Source organism: Lithobates pipiens, unplaced genomic scaffold, assembly GCF_037356315.1.
Source record: "Lithobates pipiens isolate NorthernLeopardFrog02 unplaced genomic scaffold, aLitPip1_a1.2 Scaffold_25, whole genome shotgun sequence".
NCBI classification, from domain to species: domain Eukaryota; kingdom Metazoa; phylum Chordata; class Amphibia; order Anura; family Ranidae; genus Lithobates; species Lithobates pipiens.
The window spans coordinates 10,484,400-10,505,330 of NW_027507787.1; the positions used below are offsets into that span (position 1 = coordinate 10,484,400).

Here is a 20,931-nt window from a genome sequence, read left to right on the forward strand (position 1 = left end):
TCCCTGCCCAGGTTCATCAGTACTCACAGGACTATGCTCTTTGTAGGCACATCCTAGCTGGGTACATTTCTCCCAGGACCTCTCCAGGGAAGCAGCCTCTTACAGGGATCTCCATCCTGGCCTAAAAGGTTCTTTGCAATCTGCCCTAGACCCACCTCTTAAAGGACAGAATATCCACAATCAGTTCCTCCTGCATCCAGATCCCCTGTACTCGGCCTCCTGCCCTGTTCAGAGCCTAAATGTGTTGGCTATATCCTCCCAAGTGTGGGGTGTTTAGCTCCAATGCCCCAAGAGAGTGTGTGCTTCATTCCACCTAGCGTATATGGGGGGTTGATTCACCCCTGACATCAATGTAAAAAAGCTCTAGCTCAGTGGTCTCCAAACTGTGGCCCAGGGGTTGGATGTGGCATTTTGCTTGCTTTTATCCCCTCCGTCAGCAACGGTGGGGCATAGTTTCTTCACCTGACAGTAAAAATAGGGCACTATTCATCCCACTGACTCCAATGATGGAGCACTATTCTTCCCATTAATACCAACAATGGAGCAATCCTCCCACTGACACCAGTGATGGGGTACTTCTCCCAATGACACCACCGATACCAATGATGGGGCACTATTCCCCCCACTGACAGCAGCTATGGAGCAGTATTCCTCCCACTGACACCAACGATGGGGCACTATTCAAAAAAGGAAATAAACAGGGTTACTTTTCCAGCGCTTAGGTGTAAAATGAATGCTAATTAAATTTAGGCATAACCCCATGGCTTGCTGCATCTGTCACTGGCTTCAATCTCCTCCTGGGAACCACCATGGATGATTATATCTCTGCGAGAGGCAGTGAGAATTTTGGAACTGAATACACAGTGCAATATTTATACTGTACGCTTTTTCAACATTATGTTTGTAAGTGCATTGGCATAAGGGAAGGGGTTTCTTTTGCATAAAAGTTTTACAATTTTACACTATGAGGATTCTTTTCCTTCCTTGTGCCCGAGCTGTATGAAAGGGATTTTGGCTTGCTGGATCTGGGCGAATCATAGGACCAGAATGTTTGATATCATTTTGGTTGATCGTTATTGGAGTTCCGGGCTTATGTCCTTTTGGAAGGTATCTCAAAGGTTTAACATACATGCAAAGGTGATTGTTAATTGGGAATTCGGTGAGTGCAACTGCTACCGGAGCGGAATCACTTGGTGTGGCGATGGCCCAACGTCCAAACAGCTGATGTCTTTTATATGAACTGTCACACAGATATTATAAATTATTCCTCACCTGGATTCACATAATATCATTAGATTTATTGTGTTTTAAATGTTTAGTGCTGCTTAAGCTTGAAGGACTATTCATTAGATCTTTTTGCTTACCCTTTATGATGGGGCACTATTCTTCCTACTGACGCCAACAATGGGGCGCTATTACTATTCCTAATACAATGACGGGGAATCATTTACTTCCAATGATGCTAGGACGTTTTCTTTACTGAACAGAGCCATCTAGTGGCCAACCAGCTAACTACTCCTGTGTACAAGCATCTTTAGTCGTTTGTCAGGCTTTCTGAAAAGCAAGCTATGTATGATTTTGTTAATTTTTTTATGTATGTTTTTCAGGCATTCCTATTGAAGTCTATACAGGCCAAGAAGGTTTGTAGCTCCAAAGAAGCTAATGTACTTTTTTGGGCTCCATGTTTTTTCAAGAGACACTACGCTCAGGTGTGAACAAGCACAACTGAAAATCATGGGAATTTATATGTTGAGCATTTTGGAACTTCAAGCTACTTAATATACACTGCTGTGTTCTGCATTTTCTTCTCCTTTTCCTTTGCTTTGTTGTTATTTATTTGTATATGAAGTCACCCTTTGGAACACCATTCCATAATTTTAATGATCACTTTGTAACCATGGATCTCTCACTGCCCCACATTATCTCTGCGTCCTTATTTCATTACGCCATGTATCCAGTCCAGGTAATGGCTCTACGCGCACACTGCTGGCCACACATATTACAAAGTTCAAGCTTCTTTTTGTTTGCCAGAAATATGTATTGCAAGGGCCTACCTTATTGAGCCCCCTTGTCCTAAACAGGGGCTACCAGTAAATGTATCTGTGCTGCTCGGTTGTAGTTATCTTGGTGATTTGTAGTCTTTGTAAGCAATTAGGTTTTCTAAGCCTAGTGTAGTTGTAGTTCCTCACACTTGTCAGTAGGTGGCACTGTTACCTTTGGCATTAGTATAATTTGCTGCAATAAAGCTAGGTTATGAATATGCATTCTTCTCTCAACCAATCAGTGTGAGGAATAGCTGCGTTGGGTAGGCCTGAAGCTTAAAGCCTAGCCATGTGCTCTAGGCTCTGCAAAGTAGGTCCTGTCTGTTGCCCGGAGGCATAAGGAAAGGTATGGAGTTATGAGATGAAATACCAAAAGTTATGAGCAAGGGTGTCAGGAACCATTCCTTAGGCCAAGATGCCGAGAGAGGCTCCCCTTGCGGCTAAGCGCAGTATACCCCTGAAGGTGGTACAGGAGGTACGGGGCTCAAAGAGGCACGGGTTGCCAGCAGGTTCAGAAGGCTTGAGCTGATGATCACTTAGAGACTTTTCCCGAGAACACGACAAAGAGCAATCTGGACACTAGTAAAAGCCTGGCTGAGGGTAGAACACAGGAGAGCAGATTGGAGGCTGTGGTGAGGCCAGCTGAGGGTCAATCACAGGTAAGTGATAAGCCAAGCTGAGGGTCAAACACTGGTAATCAGGCAGGTGCAAGTATAGCAAGTCCATGAGCCAAGCTGGGGGTTAAACACTGGAGAGGAGATCAGAGCAGGTCAGGAGGCAAGCTGAGGTCACAACAGGAATCACTTAAAAGTATAACACAGGAACAGGGAATAGCTGAAGAAGACAATCCAAGAACTTGGGTCAGCCAACGACAGCCTTTTATAGGCCAGCAGGGGGAACCATCTATCACATGATGCACCTATGGTGTCCATTTCTTCTATTGGCCTAGTCATGGCAGTGTTGGGGAAAGTTGTTGAGGAAAGCAGCTCAGCACTTTCAACAACACAGTATTGTAAGGTATCTAGGGCCTACCCAGGGAATCCCTACAGACCAGAAGGGGTCCAAGGACTGCAGTCTAAGGCCCCGTACACACGATCAGAAATTCTGCCAGCAAAAGTCAGATGTGAGCTTTTGGTCAGAAATTCTGACCATGTACATGCTCCATCGGACAGAAAAAGTTCAGATTGGAAATTTCAATCGTCTGTACAAATTCCAACGTGCAAAATTCGTGCTCATGCTCAGAAACAATTTGATGAATGCTCGGAAGCATTGAACTTAATTTTCTCGGCTTGTCGTAATGTTGTACATCACCGCGTTCTTGATGGTCGAAAGTTAAGAGAATTGTGTATGCAAGCCAAGCTTGAGCGGAATTCCGTCGCAAAAACCATCCAAGTGTTTTCAGATGGAAAATCCCCTTGTGTGTGCGGGGCATTAGACTAATCTTAACCCATTTGCCTTCATGCTGCTCAATGTTGACATAAGTTTGACCAAATAAGAAATATTACAGCTGGTGGAAGAGCTGGAGCCTGCTCTGCTCTCTGTCTTACTATCCACATAAAGAAGGCTCTCTCCCCCTATATGCTGTTATCTGTATTTTGTATTTGAAAGCTGCGTGGGCCACCCAACCTACCCTTAGCAACCAATGATATCATTGGTTGGTAGGACGCAGGCGGGTGACTTAAACAGCTTCCACATCTGCTGACAAAATACAGATAACAGCATAGAGGGGGAGAGAGCCCGGAGGATGAAGGGGATGTGCTCTCCCTCCTCGATGTACACAGAACTTAGCACAGTAACCCTTTCATGGTCAGACTGTACAGAGCTTTGTGCCGTTTTGCCGTGGCATCCTGGTTGAAAAGCCCTGGCCTAAGTTGATCCAACAAATGATGCGCTCCCACTGGGCATGGTTAAACTAAACCAAACCTGAGTTTGATTGTCCCCACTCCTGGGCATACTTACATCATCATCTCTGCCAACCAGACCACAGTGTGATCTCTGCTTCTGTGTTCAGTGATCTAAGGAGAGATCTGTGATCTTTGCACCTACACTGAAGCAAACTGTTTCAGATCACAATGCCTGGGACCACCTCTTCCAAGTGGTTCCAGGCATGGTACACTTAAATGAACCCAGGCATGGTTCGGAGCACTCACACTAAACAAATGAATCAGACCAAGGGGGTGAACTTGGTCACAGTTAAAACTGACAGTTTGAGTTCACCCATCTCTCTTGATATTATTATGCTGTTTGCTTGTGCTAGATCTGCAATCTGCTACATTGTTAACCTTCAGGCTGTCCTAAAATCTGCTTCTTGAATTTATTTGGAGAGTGGCTGGTGTGTGCTTTAATTAATCCTCAAGGATTTCCTTGTTCCTGATATGCAGTGTAACCAGCATCTGGCTCCAACCTGGTTCCCTGTGTCTCCATCAGACCCCATAGTATAAATCTGCAATAAACTTTCAAAAGGTAAGTTACCTTTACCAAAAAAACTTCCTATGCAGATAGTGTATGTTGCTCAGAGTCACAATGAATTATGCTGACCCTTTATTCTCCTTCCTTCCTTCCTCTCATTTTAGCTTTTCTTCCCAGCTCCTCTAGAGTCAAGGTCTCATTGTAAAACCCCTGTTTTCCTACCTTCTCTCTGGTCTCTCTTTTGGTGGCTATACCTGCAATTATAAAGCATTATTACATTTGTGGATGGAGCCTGCTCTGACGTCATTACGTAACAGGAAGTCCGCTGGAAGCCATTTTTACCGGTTGGAGAGTTTCAGTTGGAATATGTATCAATGCAAAAAAAAAGTTTTAAAAACTGAACTTTTTTCGGGAGCAGTGATTTTAATAATGCTTAAAGTGAAACAATAAAAATGAATTATGCCTTTAAATATCATGCCTGGGGAGTGTCCTTAGTATGCCTGTAAAGTAGCATATCTTTTCCATGTTTATAACAGTGCCACTGCAAAATGATATTTCTAAAGGAAAAAATGTCAATTAAAACTGCTCGCGGCTGTAATCTGTTGTCAGATCCCCACAATTAGGGATGAGCCGAACACCCCCCGGTTCAGTTCGCACCAGAACTTTCGAACGGACCCCAAATTCGAACGAACTTTAGAACCCCATTGAAGTCTATGGGACTCGAAAGTTTGAAATTAAAAGTGCTAAATTTAACGGCTAATATGCAAGATACTGTCCTAAAAAGTGTTTGGGGACCTGGCTCCTGCCCCAGGGGACATGGGTCAATGCCTAAAATGTTTTTAAAAATGGCCGTTTTGGCGGGAGCACTGATTTTAATGATGATTAAAGTGAAAAAAAAAGTGAAATATTCCTTTAAATATGGTGCCTGGGGGGTGTCTGTAGTATGCCTGTGAAGTGCCACGTGTTTCCTGTGTTTAGAACAGTCCCTGCACAAAATGACATTAAACAGAAATAACATCATTTAAAACTGCTTGCGGTTTTAATGTTATATCTGGTTCCTGCAATATGGTTGAAAATCATTGAGAAAAATGGCATGGGTAGCCCTCCCTTCCCATCACCAGCCCCTTTGGGTCTTGTACGCATATTAAGGGGAACCCCGTACCCATATTAAAAAAAGGAAATGCGTGTGGCCCCCAGGCCCTATATACTCAGAACAGCAGTATACAGGCGGTGCAAACAAGACAGGGACTGTGTAGGTTTGTTGTGTTAAGTTGAATCTGTTTGTAATTTTCAACTGGTACATTTTTAAAGTGTAGCTCCAGTCAAAAAAACTATTTTTAAGCTTTTTAGAAAACTTAGGGAAGGGTTATCACCCTTGTATAATTTGTTTTGTCGTCCATCTTTTTTTCATCTCACTTGCTGTTGTCTCCTTCCGTTTGCAAGTAGGAGATGTTTGTAAGTTGGATGTTTGAAAGTAGGGGCCTGCCCTATATGCTCTGCAGAAATGGCGGAACAAGGTGTTGGTTTTGCCACAACATTGTAAGCCCTCAAAGTGACTCTTGGTGGGCGCTGGAGCACCCTGCTGTGAACGATTATATCAAGAATTGTAATTACATGCCATTGTTGAACAGTGGTAGAAAAATTTACCTTTGGTGGTTGTGGTGCTGGTGCCACAACACTATAAGTCCTCACAGTTACTCTGGATGGGCACAGGAACGGGCCCTCCTGTGAAATATTATATCAAGAATTGTAATTACATGTCCCTGTTAAACAGGGGCAGAACATTTGGGCCTTAGGCACTGGTGCTGGTGCCACGACACTGCAACCTCTCCCATATACTCTAGTTTTATTGCAGGAATTAGCCCTGCTGCAAAGCATTGCATAAAAAATTTTAATTAAACGCCCCTGTTAAACAGGGGCAGAAAAATTGGGCTTTAGGCACTGGTGCTGGTGCCACCACACTGCAACCTCTCCCATATACTCTAGTTTTATTGCAGGAATTAGCCCTGCTGCAAAGCATTGCATCAAAAATTGTACTTAAACGCCCCTGTTAAACAGGGGCAGAAAAATTGGGCTGATGGCATCACCCAGAACCAGAAATGTTCTTCCAACATATCAGCGAAGGAGGAAGAGGATAGACAATCAACATAACAGGACAGTCACTCAGCATCAGCATAGGCAGTCTTGAAGGGATGTGATATTTTAAAAAAAATTATTTGGTTACATCAGCTTCAGGTGCTTGGTAGCTGTGGGTGATCCAAGACTGATTCATCTTGATGAAGGTCAGTCGATCAACTGATTCGGTGGACAGGCGCACCCTGTGATCGGTAACAAAGCCACCAGCAGCACTGAAGGTGCGTTCCGAAAGAACGCTGGATGCAGGACAGGCCAGTAGCTCAATTGCATACTGTGCAAGCTCTGGCCAGTGATCCATCCTCAAGACCCAGTAAGCCAGAGGATTTTCGGTGGGAAAGGTGTCCAAGTCTGACCTTGCCCCTAGGTATTCCTGCACCATGTAAATCAGACGCTGGCGATGGTTGCTGGAACCGATCATACCTTGGGGCTGCGGACTAAAAAATTGTCTGAAAGCATCAGTCAGACGGCCACCTTCTCCACCGCTCCTTCTGACCGATGCCTCAGCAACACGTTGTCCAGGACCAGGAGTTTGTAACCTCCCAGTCTCTGGGAACGCGTTGCACAGACCTTTCTGCAAGGCCTCCCGGAGATGTCTCATCCTCTGCTCCCTCTGCGATGGCAAGATAAGGTCAGCAACCTTACCCTTGTACCGTGGATCAAGGAGAGTGGCCAGCCAGTAATGGTCCCTCTCCTTGATCCGAAGAATACGAGGATCCTTCCGCAGGCTTTGCAGGATCAGGGAGGCCATGCAGCGTAGGTTAGCTGAGGCATTCGGTCCGGAGTCCTCTGGGTCACTAAGGGCAACATGATCCGCAGCTACCTCCTCCCAGCTACGTACAAGTCCACGTGTTTCTTGGGACTGTAAATCATCCCTACAAGACTGCTGCTGCTGATGCTGAGTGCCAGCCTCCACCTCCATGCTGACACAATCATCCTCCTCCTCCTCTTCCTCCTCCTCATCCTCTTCCTGTGTGATGGGTGGCACAGCAGGAACACTGTCTGGATAAAGGGGGCCTTGAGAGGCAAGGAAGTCCTCCTCTTCCTGCCTCTGTTCTGCCTCAAGTGCCCTGTCCATTATTCCACGCAGCGTATGCTCCAAGAGGTGGACAAGAGGTACAGTGTCACTGATGCATGCACTGTCACTGCTCACCATCCTTGTGGCCTCCTCAAAAGGTGACAGGACAGTGCATGCATCCCTGATCATGCCCCACTGGCGTGGTGAGAAAAAACCGAGCTCCCCTGACCCTGTCCTGGTGCCGTAGTCGCACAGGTACTCATTGATGGCCCTCTGCTGTGTGTGCAGCCGCTGCAGCATGGCCAACGTTGAGTTCCACCTGGTGGGCATGTCACATATAAGGCGGTTCTTGAGCAGGTTCAACTCCTTTTGGAGCTCAGCCAGCCGAGCACAGGCATTAAATGATCGGCGGAAATGCACACAGACTTTCCTGGCCTGCTTCAGGACATCCTGTAAGCCGGGGTACCTGCCCAAGAACCGCTGCACCACCAGGTTAAGGATGTGAGCTACACAGGGCACATGGGTCAGTTGTCCCTGTCGGAGGGCGGAGAGGAGGTTGGTGCCATTGTCACAAACCACCATTCCTGGCTTAAGCTGGCGTGGCGTCAACCACCTCTCGGCCTGCCCCTGCAGAGCTGACAAAACATCCGCCCCAGTGTGGCTCCTGTCCCCCAAACAAACCAGCGCAAGCACGGCATGGCATAGTTTTGCCTGTGTACTTGCGTAGCCCCTGGAACGCCTACGGAGCACCGCTGGTTCTGAGGACAGAGCACTGGAAGAGGCCATGGAGGAAGAAGAAGAGGAGGGGGTGGAGGAGAGAGGTGTGTCACAACCAATAGTAGCATTTTGGAGGCGTGGTGGTGGAACAACCTCCAACACTACTGCACCTTGTCCTGCATCCTTCCCAGCTGCCGGAAGAGTGACCCAATGGCCGTGAAAGACAGGTAACGTCCCTGTACCCAACACTGTGCTCAAAGAGTTCAGGAGACTCCTCAGGAGGAGGTGGTGGGTCTAGGGAAGGAGTCACTGATGATGACATTGAGACGAGGGAAGACGATGCGTTCGCAGCTGCTTTGCTAGTACCCTGAGACTGGGTGAGAGAGGATGAGGAGGATGAAGAGGGCTTGGTCATCCACTCTACCAAGTCGTTGGCATGTTGCGGCTCAACATGTCCAGCTGCCGAAAAGAAGGACAAGCGTGTCCCATGGCCACGTGCTGATGACGATGCACCACGTCCACGACCAGCACTGTTGTCTCTAGACACAGAGCCTGCTTGCCCTCTTTTATCGGCTCGCGCCTGTCTGCCTCTCCTTGCTGGCCTTCCAGACATGGTAATGGCCTGAAGGGAGTTGGGTAAAACAGCAATTGGGTAGTGTATATTGTGCTGGAGGCACACAACACCCACTAACTCCTGCAGATGCCTTTATTATAGAACACCAGCAATAAAGGGTAGATGAAGGGGTATACTGTACTGGAGGCACACAACACCCACTAAGCCCTGCAGATGGCTCTATTAGAGAACAGCAATAAAGGATAGATACAGGTGTATATTGTGCTGGAGGCACACAACACCCACTAACTCCTGCAGATGCCTTTATTATAGAACACCAGCAATAAAGGGTAGATAAAGGGGTATACTGTACTGGAGGCACACAACACCCACTAAGCCCTGCAGATGGCTCTATTAGAGAACAGCAATAAAGGGTAGATACAGGTGTATATTGTGCTGGAGGCACACAACACCCACTAACTCCTGCAGATGCCTTTATTATAGAACACCAGCAATAAAGGGTAGATAAAGGGGTATACTGTACTGGAGGCACACAACAACCACTAAGCCCTGCAGATGGCTCTATTAGAGAACAGCAATAAAGGGTAGATACAGGTGTATATTGTGCTGGAGGCACACAACACCCACTAAGCCCTGCAGATGGCTCTATTAGAGAACAGCAATAAAGGGTAGATACAGGTGTATATTGTGCTGGAGGCACACAACACCCACTAACTCCTGCAGATGCCTTTATTATAGAACACCAGCAATAAAGGGTAAATAAAGATGTATACTGTGCTGTGCTGGAGGCACACACAACTTCCAATAACTCCTGCAGATGGCAGATGGCTCAAATAGAGAAGAGCTATGTAGGTGGATATAGCGGTGTGTACTGGGTACAGAGCACGCAGACAGCACGCACAAGCTCCTAACACTGACTGCAAGCTCTATTATAAAAGATAGATATATCGCTAGCTATATAGGTGAATATAGCGGTGTATACTGCGGTCAGGGCACGCAGATAACAACCACTACAGAAGAGCAAGATCGAAAAATTGGCCGATAACGATCGGTGTATACTGTCTTGAAGGTACACAGAACACCCACTAACTGCTTCAGACGCCAACACACTACACAAGGCCGCCGCGCTGGCGGCCTTATATAGTGTGGGGCGTGTACTACACAGCCTGAGCTATGATTGGCCACAGGCATCCTGCGCCATCGCAGTGCATTGTGGGCCATGAGCGCCACACAAATTTGGCACGAACGGCCCATAACGTTCGGAATTCGCCGAACGGGCGAACAGCCGATGTTCGAGTCGAACGTATGTTCGACTCGAACACGAAGCTCATCCCTAATGACCATAAATAAACATTTCTGTTATCAAAGAAATGTGTATCAAAAAGATATAACAACATAAATAATATGTTCAATGAATATCCATGAGGGTCTGAGCACTATACGGAGGGGCACACAACATGAACATAAAACTCACCATGTATATAGAATGTAATAAAGCTAATGCATACCCCATAAGTACACATGTATAGGGATTGCCAAGAACAATGATGTGGGGTCACCCCTATTTCTTCACTTTGGGGTGCGGCAGAGTAATCTGCAATGCAGCGGTTACAGGTCCAGGCTTCTTCTATATTAATCCACCGCAACAATTCAAGGGGTTACAATAAAAGAAGCCAGGTGTTTAATAATAAGAAACAGAAGCACTGCGGGTTACTCCACCGCACCCGAAAGTGAAAAACAGTCCCCTTTTTTTACTCAATTCATTTTAGTGGGGCGGCATAACTGCCAGGCAACCAAAATTTTTATATGAAGGTCAACAATAGTCATCCCTGTGTCCCTGTCATGTTGGGATTATTTATTGTCTCTAGCACTGGAATTTTGAACTTTTCTCTCCATAATTATTATAATGTATACAAATATATATATATATATATATATATATATATATATATAAATAAAATAAATATATACAATGTAGGTGAAGGTGCTAAATCTGATTCTTCTTTTATATTGCAGATGTACGCAGTATTTACTGCAGACACAGCTCACAAGGCAGGACTACCCCAGTGAATGGGACAGAATATGAAAGCTACATTGAGACTCCACCAGCATGTGACATTCACAAGGAGTCTCCACCAGCATGTGACGTTCACACGGAGACACCACCAGCATGTGACGTTCACACGGAGACACCATCAGCATGTGACATTCACATGGAGAATTCACCAGCATGGGATGTTCACATGGAGATTCCACCAGCATGTAACGTTCACACAGAGACACCTCCAGCATGTGACGTTCACATGGAGACACCACCAGCATGTGACGTTCACACAAAGACTCCACCCGCATGTGTCATTCACACGGAGACTCCACCAGCATGTGTAGTTCACACATAGGCTCCACCAGCATGTGACGTTCACACGGATACTCAACCAACATGTGATGTTGACACGGAGACTCCACCAGCATGTGACATTCACATTGAGACACCACCTGAATGTCACATTCATGTTGAGACTGCAGCACAATGTGACGTGCATGTTGAGAACCCATTAAAATACCAGGGCAGCCATTTGAATATCTCCTCCCATGAAGATGAGGGCAAGCTTAAAGAAAAAGATAGGCAGATCCTGGTAGTAGGGGATTCTGTTATTAGAGGGACAGAGAGGGAAATCTTTCAGAATGACCGCTATAAACGAAAAGTATATTGTTTCCCGGTCGCATGAGTTCGGGACATTGCAGATTGGATGGATGGATTGTTGGATCTATTGAAGAAAAGGACCTCCAAGGCAGCATTTTCAGAAATACTGCCTGTACCTCAAGCCACACCAATGAGGCAGCAGGAGCTTAGCAAGTGGCTGAAGAACTGGTGCAGGAAGGAGGGGTTCGGCTTCATGGAGACCTGGACTGACTTTTCAATTGGATGGATTGCACTTAAATGAACAGGGTGCAGCTCTGTTGGGAAAGAAAATAACCAAAAAGTTGGAAAAAAATTTAAAATCAACCACATGTCATTCACATCGAAACTCCTTCAGCATGCATTGTTGATACTCGGGAAGAATGTAACTTTCCTACTAAGACTCCGGCAAATTGTGACATTACCACAGAGACTCTGGCAGAATGTGACATTCACAGTGAGACTACTCCAGAATTTCACGATCACAATGAGACTCCTCCCGAAAGATGTCCGTTTGGTGACTTCTCACTGTATTCTTATTGTGGGCCAGTGTGGGGTGTACCAAGATGGCCACAACAGAACGTCACTTCTGTTACAAGATTTGATGGGACGCCTAATCTGACAGGACACTGGCATGACCATCTTGGTACACCCTGCAGTCGCCCACAGTAAGGATACAGTGAGAAGTCACCAAATGGACATCTTTTTACACCCACCAGAGTCTTGCATTCACACTTATTTTTACCAGTAAACTCAGTTTATAAAGTGAAATACAGTATTTTGAAATCCATCTGACTGTTTAGATGTTGAATTTTACAAGCATTGGCCTGCTGTCAGATCAGCAAACCTGTGAGATCAGCACGCTTGCCGCTGCTTTTAAAATTCAATATGAAAACACTCAAATTTCAAAAGAATGTTTTACACTACATAAGCTCAGTTAACTGTTAAAAATTAGTGTGAAAAGCAAGACTTCGGTGGGTGTAAAAAGATGCCGTCTTGCCTCCTTCTCACTGAATCCTTACTGTGGCAGACTACGGGGTGTACCAAGATGGCTGTAATGGAACGTCACTTCCGTTACAAAATTTGAGCGGTTGCCAAATTTGATGGAACACTGGTGTTTTGTCAGATTAGGCGACCCGTCAAAACTTGTAATAAAAGTGATGTTTCGTTGCGGCCATCTTGGTACACCCCGCACTCACCCTCACTAAGCCTAAAGTCTGAAGTCGCCAAGCGGACATCTTTTTACACCCATTGAAGTCTTGCATTTCCCACGTATTTTTTATCAGTAAACTTATATCGTGAAATACCGTTTTTAGAACTCCGTGAAACTGTTTTGATGTTGAATGTTAAAAGCAGCGGCAAGCCTGCTGATCTCACACGCTTGCTAATTTGACAGAAGACCGATGCTTTTAAAATTCAACATCAAAACAGTGTCATGGAGTTCTAAATACTGTATTTTATGACATAAGCTGAGTTTACTGTTAAAATTAAAGCGGTTCTCCACCCTAAAGTGGAAGTTCCGCTCATCTGATCCCTCCCCCCCTCCGGTGCCACAATCGGCACCTTTCAGGGGGGAGGGGGGTGCAGTTACCTGGATAATCCAGGTATCTGCACCCACTTCCGGGACAGACCGCCGCAGATGCCCGCCCCCCCCCCCCCCCCCCCCGTTGTGTTCTGGGAAACACACAGTTCCTAGGACACAGCGGGGACCAGCAGAGACGCGCAGCGCGACTCGCACATGCGCAGTAGGGAACCGGGCAGTGAAGCCGCAACGCTTCACTTCCCGATTCCCTGACAGAGGATGGCGGTGGGGCAGCAGAGAGACGAGTGATCGCTCGTCATCTGCCACCGACATCGCTGGACCCTGGGACAGTTAAGTGTCAATTTATTAAAAGTCAGCAGCTGCAGTATTTGTAGCTGCTGGCTTTTAATATTTTTTTTTTTAAGGTGCAGAACCGCTTTAAGTGTGATATGCAAGACTCAAATTGGTGTAAAAAGACGTCCGCTTGGCGACTTCTGACTGTAGGCTTAGTGTGGGCGAGAGCGGGGTGTACCAAGATGGCCGTGACAAAACGTCACTTCCGCTAAAAAATTTGACTGAACACCGGAAGCCGTTGCTATGGAGCTGCGTAAGGTCCCCTTGGGCTTCCGTAGTTGGAGGTGCGCCGGAACGCGGAATATGAGAGAGTGAGGGACGGCGAGTTAGTAAGGTGAGAAGTGCGGAGTGTGTGGTGAGCGGAGAACGGGATATTCTGTACATGGAGAGCGGGCGGCCTGCTAATGTCAGAGCGCTGAGCTGTATGGGGGCGGTGTGTCAGAGGAGCGCCCATCTCTGCCTTGTATAGTGACGGAGGGCTGAGCTATGAGAGCCCCGTACACTCAATATAGGGCCAGACAGACATGGCAGCGTGACTGTATATGGGGCTTCTCTGTCCTATATTCTATAGGAGAGTCCCACTATGACAGCCCTCTATATACCCCACATACGCGGCTGAGCCCTTATCATTACTATAGGAGAGACCCACTATGACTCTATATACCCCACATATATACCGGCCTGAGCCCCACTATGACAGCCCTCTATATACCCCACGTATATATGGACCTGAGCCCTTATTACTATAGGAGAGTCCAACTATGACAGCCCTCTGTATACCCCACATATATACCGGCCTGAGCCCAACTATGACAGTCCTCTATATATCCCACATATATACCGGTCTGAGCCCTTATCATTACTATAGGAGAGTCCTGTGTACAACCCCCATATACAGACACACACCGGCCCGCCTCTATCTGGGCCCATATCTGCCCTGTGTACTATAGGAGGGCTCAGCTATGAGAATACAAGTCCTTGTAGGCCATGCTGGAATACATCCACATACCAGCCTGCATTTATCCTGCTCTTATCTATATACTATAGGAGTGCTGATCTATGAGAGCCCTGTACACAGCATACACACTCCTTGTAGGCATTACTACAATACCACCACATACCAGTCTGTATTAGAGCCCATATCGGCCCTGTATACTATAGGAGTGCTGAGCTATGAGAGCCCTGTACACAACCCACATCTCTTCTGTGTACTTGGCTGTGAGATCCCTGATCACATACACTCTCCTTCTAGGCAATGCTGCAGTACAGACACATGGATGGCGGCCTGCCTATATCTGAGCTCTCCTCTGTATACTATAGGAGTGCTGATCTATGAGAGGCCTGTACACAGCGTATACTCTTGTAATAGTACAATACAGCCACATGGTGGCCTGCCTGTATCTGAGCTCTTATCTATATATTATAGGAGTGCTGATCTATGAGGCCTGTACACAGTGTATACTCTTCTTATAATGCAATACAGACACATGGATGGCGGCCTGCCTATATCTGAGCTCTCATCTGTATACTATAGGAGTGCTGATCTATAAGAGGCCTGTAGACAGTGTATACTCTTATAATGCAATACAGCCACTTGGCAGCCTGCCTATACCTGACCTATTCTGTGCACTGTAGGAGTGCTGAGCTATGAGAGGCCTGTACACATATTATATCTACTCCTGTAGAAGCGCTTAGCTGCGGTTTGCCCATCTCCCTGTATTCTGTTTATAAGCAATGCATCCCCATAATATCCTACCTGTTTCTGAACTCTTATCTGTATGCTATGAGTTTCATATGCACCCTACATCTTGTACTTCATAACAGCCTGCCTGTATCAGAGCCCATATCTGCCCTGTATACTATAGGAGAGCTAAGCTATAAGAGCCCCTTACACAACCCAAATCTCTTCTGTGTACTTAGCTGTGAGAGCCCTGATCACACATACAATCTCCTTATAGGTCACGCTGAAGTATAGCGGCCTGCTTTTATCAGAGCCCTCATCTGTCCTGTGTACTATAGGCATGCTCAGCTATGACAGTCCTGTTTTCATCCTGCATCTGTCCTTATAGGGAAATGACACAAAACAGACACATACCGGACTGCCTTTATCTGAGCTCTTCTCTGTTCTTTGTACTGTAAGAGTGCTGAGCTTTCAGACTTGTATGCAACTTACTCTCCTTCTAGAGCAATATAGCGGCACACCAGCCTGCCTTTATCTGAACTCTCATCTGCCCAGTCTACTTCAGAAGTGCAGAGCTATCATAGTCCTGTACACAACATACATTTTCATTTTAGGGCAATACAGCCACGAACCAGCCTGCCTTTATCAGAGCTCTCATCTGTTCTATGTTATATCTAGGAATGCTCAGCTATGACAGCACTGTATACATTCTGCATCTATCCTGGGTACCATGAGAGTGTTTGGCTATGAGAATCTGGTACACATCATTTATCTATTCTCTATATCGTAGGAGTGTAGAAAAGTGAGGGCCCTATACGCTCTCCTTGTGGGCTCTACAGCCAAATACTGGCCTTCCTTTTTCCGAACTCCTGTCTGTGTACTGTAAGCGTGCTTAGCTGTGAGGGCCCTGTAAACATCATACATCTTTCTATATACAGCCACATGCCAGTCTACATTTATCTGAGCTCTCCTCAGTCTGCACTCCTAAAGTACACAAGACAATCGGGAGCTTTTTTGCCCACATAAACATGAAATGATTATTGGCTAAAAAACAAATCAAAAAATCTTAGATGTGTAGTCTCTATTATATTCCTAATATATTTCTGGCCATGAAAATATATATTTTAGCAAACGGTGTGCATCAATGGACACACTCCTGGTACTCTTTAAGACCCCTTTCACACTGCTGTGACCTAGATTTTGACATAATTTCAGGGAATACCTGTGAAGCTTGAGGTCTGTGGACCTCAGCTCCCATGAAAGTCGGACCAGGGACTACTTTGATTTCAGCACGACTTGAAGTCACACATATATGAATGGTAATGATGGGGAACGACTTGTGCGACTTTGCAGGACAAGTCGCACAAGTGTGAAAGGGGCCTCAGTTACACAGATCATGAAACAATATCTCCGAAACGATGTACAACTATGAACAGCATAAGTAATGGTGGACCTATAGAAGAGAAACCTGAGTAGCATAAAACAGCCTTATTATATACAATTTAAAATCTTTTGCACAACATTAAAAATTACTCTCCACATGCATGCAAAGACGGTGATTTTACAGTTCACAAGTGGATTCAACGCGTTTCGGGAATCCTTCGGTACATGTGACAGAATCAGTGTCTCATATTCTTTATAGAGTATATTAAAATTATGTCTACCAGATCATTGACCGTTTACCGATTTTGTACCTGAATTTCTCATTTCACCTTGGCTTACTCATTTACACCTCTATGGGCAACATACACATGATATGAATTCCAGTCTACCCTAATGGCTAATATTACTCAGACTAGGACTGGGTTCCACTGCACCTATTCTGTCACGTCTGCCTGAAGAAGGGTTTCCTTAAACACGCCGAGTCCATGTGTACTGTGATCGTTATCTTTGCATGATGTGAATCCCTATGTGGAGAGTCATTTTTAACGTTGTACATGATTTGCTAGGTTGTGGATATATAGCACACAGAGTCTGGGCTTCTCTCCCACTATACATCCCAAAAACGATAAAGGTTGGTTAAACGAGTTAGTTTTGAATACATTTTGGTAGATGTTATTTTTAGAAGTCTAGACAAAGGGTTATTGTCTCTAAATCAGGGGTGTCCAGCCTTTTGACCTTTTTGGGCCACATTGGAAGAAGAGGAAGCTTTTTGGGCTACACATAAAATACACCAACAATAAGGATAGCAGATGCGCAGAAAAAGTCAGGCAGATCACAAGTTAACAATCGCTGATATAAATAATGTACCTATAATTTTTTATTTTTTTTGCATATGTTTTTGATTCAAAAGTAAAGAAGGGCAACATAAAGCTAGTGCGATATTTATTTGATTTTTTGTTCTTGATAAATAACCTATCAATATCTGGATGGATGTAGTAGCAATTCTCAAAGTGCTCACCAGATATTTTGGTTCTAATTTTGCCCTTCGTGTTCTTCATCCTTGAGAATAGTTGCTCTCAAATGTAGGTGCTGCCGAAAACCGATGACGTGAAAAAGGTGATTGTGAAGAGTGGGAGATCTCTTTGGGAAGATAACTCATAAAAGTCCAGTAAATAGACACTGTCAATTTTATTTATTTCCAGCAGTGTGTTTGCCAAGTGTAAATGCATTTAAAAAAATAAATAAAATCCCCCCCCCCCCCCCCCCCCAAGAAATCAACTTTTTAATTAAGTTTGATTTATTGTGTTGGGCTTCATTCATAGCCATCTTAGGCCGCAGATTGGTACCCCTGATGTAAATGAAGGGATAGTGTTGGGATCTGTTTTATTTATATTAGGAGATAAGAAATGGTGTTCTGTTTATTAAACTTTAGGAACTTGCAGTGATTTTAAACAGATACCAGATCTTGTCTTTATTTTTGCTGTTTAAATTGTTTTACTCTAGCTTACAAAAACAAAAAACAGATTGCTGTCAAGGTGGCAACTGGGCCGTTGTTGACCCTCCAGCCACACTGTCTAGGATAGCCAGTGGTAGTGTGGGCTGAAAGCTGGTTTATGGTATTGCAAAGCACCACAGAACAGGTTAGACCTGAAAGCCTGATATGTGGTGTATAAACCACATTGGAAGGGAAAGGTCTGGTGAGCTGGATCAGGATCACACTGGAATGGCTAAGCCCTGGGAGTCTGATCAGGGCTCCCCAATATACAAAGCTGGTCCCACATGGGAGCAACTGAGGCTAATCCCCCAAGGCATGGGGTCCATATTTCAGATAGTATTCATAGACTTCCTCCCACTGATCCTGGGTTGACCCTTCTCTAAGGACCATGGATCGCATAGGCCAGGAAGTAGATTTTAGAGCAGATGAGTGAAGTGCGGTCACCAGGATATAGTCCAAAGGCCAGGAATGGCTGCAGACACTGATAACCAGAATTCAGCTCAGTGGTTGGTACTCCGGGATCATTAGGATAATGATGCAAACTGGGTAGCTGCCTAAAACATTGCTAGGGTAACAAAACGAAAGCTGTGTTGACTTTAAAGGGACTGGTTAGAGCAGGGGTGCCCAACCTTTTGAAGAGTGAGGGCCACTTAAGCGACTTGATAACTGGTTGGGGGCCACAATAAGTGGAGCGGGTGGAAGACCGATCTGTGTCCGCGCTGTATATGCAGAGCGGACATGGGCACAACCCACTCTACTCTGTGGGCCCCCCTATCGGATCCAACCAGATGGAAGGGGATCCCCTTCTGTTTTTTTTTTTTTTTTTTTTTTTTTTTTTTTTTTAGTAGATCGGATTGGAGGTAGGTGGGTGGAAATGGACACAAGTCCATCCATAGAGGTGAATAGAGGGTCCGCGTGGGTTGAACCGATCATGTGAAAGGGGCCTAAGGCTGCTTTCACACTGATGTGGGGTAGTTTACCTGCACTGTGGGTGCCTTGCAGTGCACCTGTGGCTTTCCTGCAGATTAGCTGCACTTTGCCATCAATGTCCATTATATCCTGCAGTTGTGGTGCACTTTCTGAAAGTGCACCAAACCCGCAGATAAGAGAAGTCTATGACAGGTGCAGGTAACCCGAAGGTGCAATGCACTGCACCTGCAGATCAGTTTGAAAGCAGCCCAGTAACCACTGCAGAACAGATCTGCTCATATATACACTGCTTTTAGTAATAAACGTACCTTTAATAACAGTCTTCCATTCAGGTATCGACGGCTGTTGCTGTCCCAGGCAGAATGCATTTGGTATCACTCTGCTTGGGACAGGAGCCGGCGCTATACAGGAAGCATCAGCAAATGCAGCTCTGCTCCCTCTGCAGCCGCTTGCTTCCTCTACTGCTGGCTTTAAAACACTGATGCTCTGGGATGGTGGGTCGGCAACCCATGATCAGGGCTTGAGAACCTGCTATCCCAAAGCAGGAGGTCGTGGGCCACATTAGGAGGTCGCGGGCTGCACCCCTGGGTTAGGGGATGGAAGCCATTGTGACTGGATACGGTGGTGACAGGACAAACGGGTGAAGACTGTGCTATTGTGTGTGGTGGTGACGGGGAAGAGACAGCTGGCAGAGGCAGGGGGGTAAAGGGTGGTTGAGCCATTTTTTTTAACCACTCCCTCTTGATTGCAGTGTACAAGGTATCCACATTCCATGGCTTTTTTTTATTTAGTAAAGTAATGATTTCACAACATGTGTGTGTATATATGTATATGTGTATATATATATATATATATATATATATATATATATATATATATAATATTTTCTCTATCTTATCAATGCTATGTGTGTCTGCAAGTACAGCAGAGAGAATGGTTGACAATGTCGGAGTATTTTGTCCGTTATATTGCATTTATAACGCTTGCTTATTTAAGGTTGTTTATATTACAAAACGTCTTTTGTTGTTCGTTTGATGTCCCATGGTTTCATATCTATGGAGAGTGTTTTTTCTATCGGCTCTAGTTGTGTGTGCTTAGCTAGGGTTTTTGGCAGCTTTTTAGGAGTTGTTTACTTAGGCATAAACTTTGCATAGGAGAGGCTGGGCTTCCTCATCCAGCTGTCTGCAGCACAGCTGAAAACCTCATCATGTAGCGCAGTTCCTTTATATAGCTCCATGGCTTTCTGGCAGGCTATGTTCGATGAAAGACGGAAAGCTAGCATTTATTAAAGCCAATCCATTATGCAAGTGAAAGCTGTTTGAAAAATGAACATGGTTACATTTTATATTTTTTGAAAAATAAATTTCCCAAGGCGTTTTTCAGGACAGCACCTGGGAAATGGTGACTCCTCCCTCCTCGTTAGGAAACACCTTCTTCCTCCAAACTTTAAAGGGAGGCACCTCCCTACCACACCTCAGTTCTTGTTTCCTCCGGCCCAGAGGGAACATCTTTTTGGGAGGGAGTCAAAGTCTCTTGGGTGTTCCTAGGGGACAAGGCTTCCTTCCCTTTTTTTCCTCCTTTAGGGACCCGCTGTCCTCCCGACCTACCCAGGCCTCGGCAGCGGTAGCAAGCGGGCTCCTCTTCCCCTCTTAGTGCTCGGAGAGAGCCGAAGATTCAGTGGCCCGCACGTTCGTAGGGGCGTGTGCGCCGCCGCCATGTTCTTTCAGGCGGTCGCGCCGGAAACGACAAAGCGGGTCACTGGGTCGGCGAAAACGTTTGTTTCCGACGTGGACGCAGGGGGGAGGAGGGAAGAGGACAGGAGCTGGTGCCTATTTCCGGTGCAGATGCATTATGGGAGTCCGGAGGCGGCGTGTGAAACCACAAGTGGAATTCTGCACACCTGCTATGGAAGAATCAGCGTCTGCATCAGTGGGGACAGGCACAGGCACCAGCAAAGTCCAGGTAGGAGGCAGCGGTTAAAGTCTGCCTTTTT

At 45.7% G+C, this 20,931-nt stretch overlaps 1 protein-coding gene and 1 long non-coding RNA gene across 2 annotated transcripts in view; both read left to right on the plus strand.

Annotated features, from left to right (window-relative positions):
- The first annotated feature begins 4,370 nt into the window (after positions 1-4,370).
- LOC143929852 (uncharacterized) lies at positions 4,371-4,921 on the plus strand. Its single transcript, XR_013262604.1, has 2 exons — positions 4,371-4,505; positions 4,616-4,921. It is a non-coding gene; the product is annotated as an uncharacterized LOC143929852 (long non-coding RNA).
- An 8,738-nt stretch (positions 4,922-13,659) lies between these two features.
- The window catches only part of ERLIN1 (ER lipid raft associated 1), a 54,340-nt gene continuing 47,068 nt past the window's right edge, over positions 13,660-20,931 (plus strand). The window contains exon 1 of the mRNA XM_077454053.1: positions 13,660-13,783. The gene's annotated coding sequence lies outside the window, so the exon portion shown is untranslated. The remainder of the gene's footprint in view (positions 13,784-20,931) is intronic.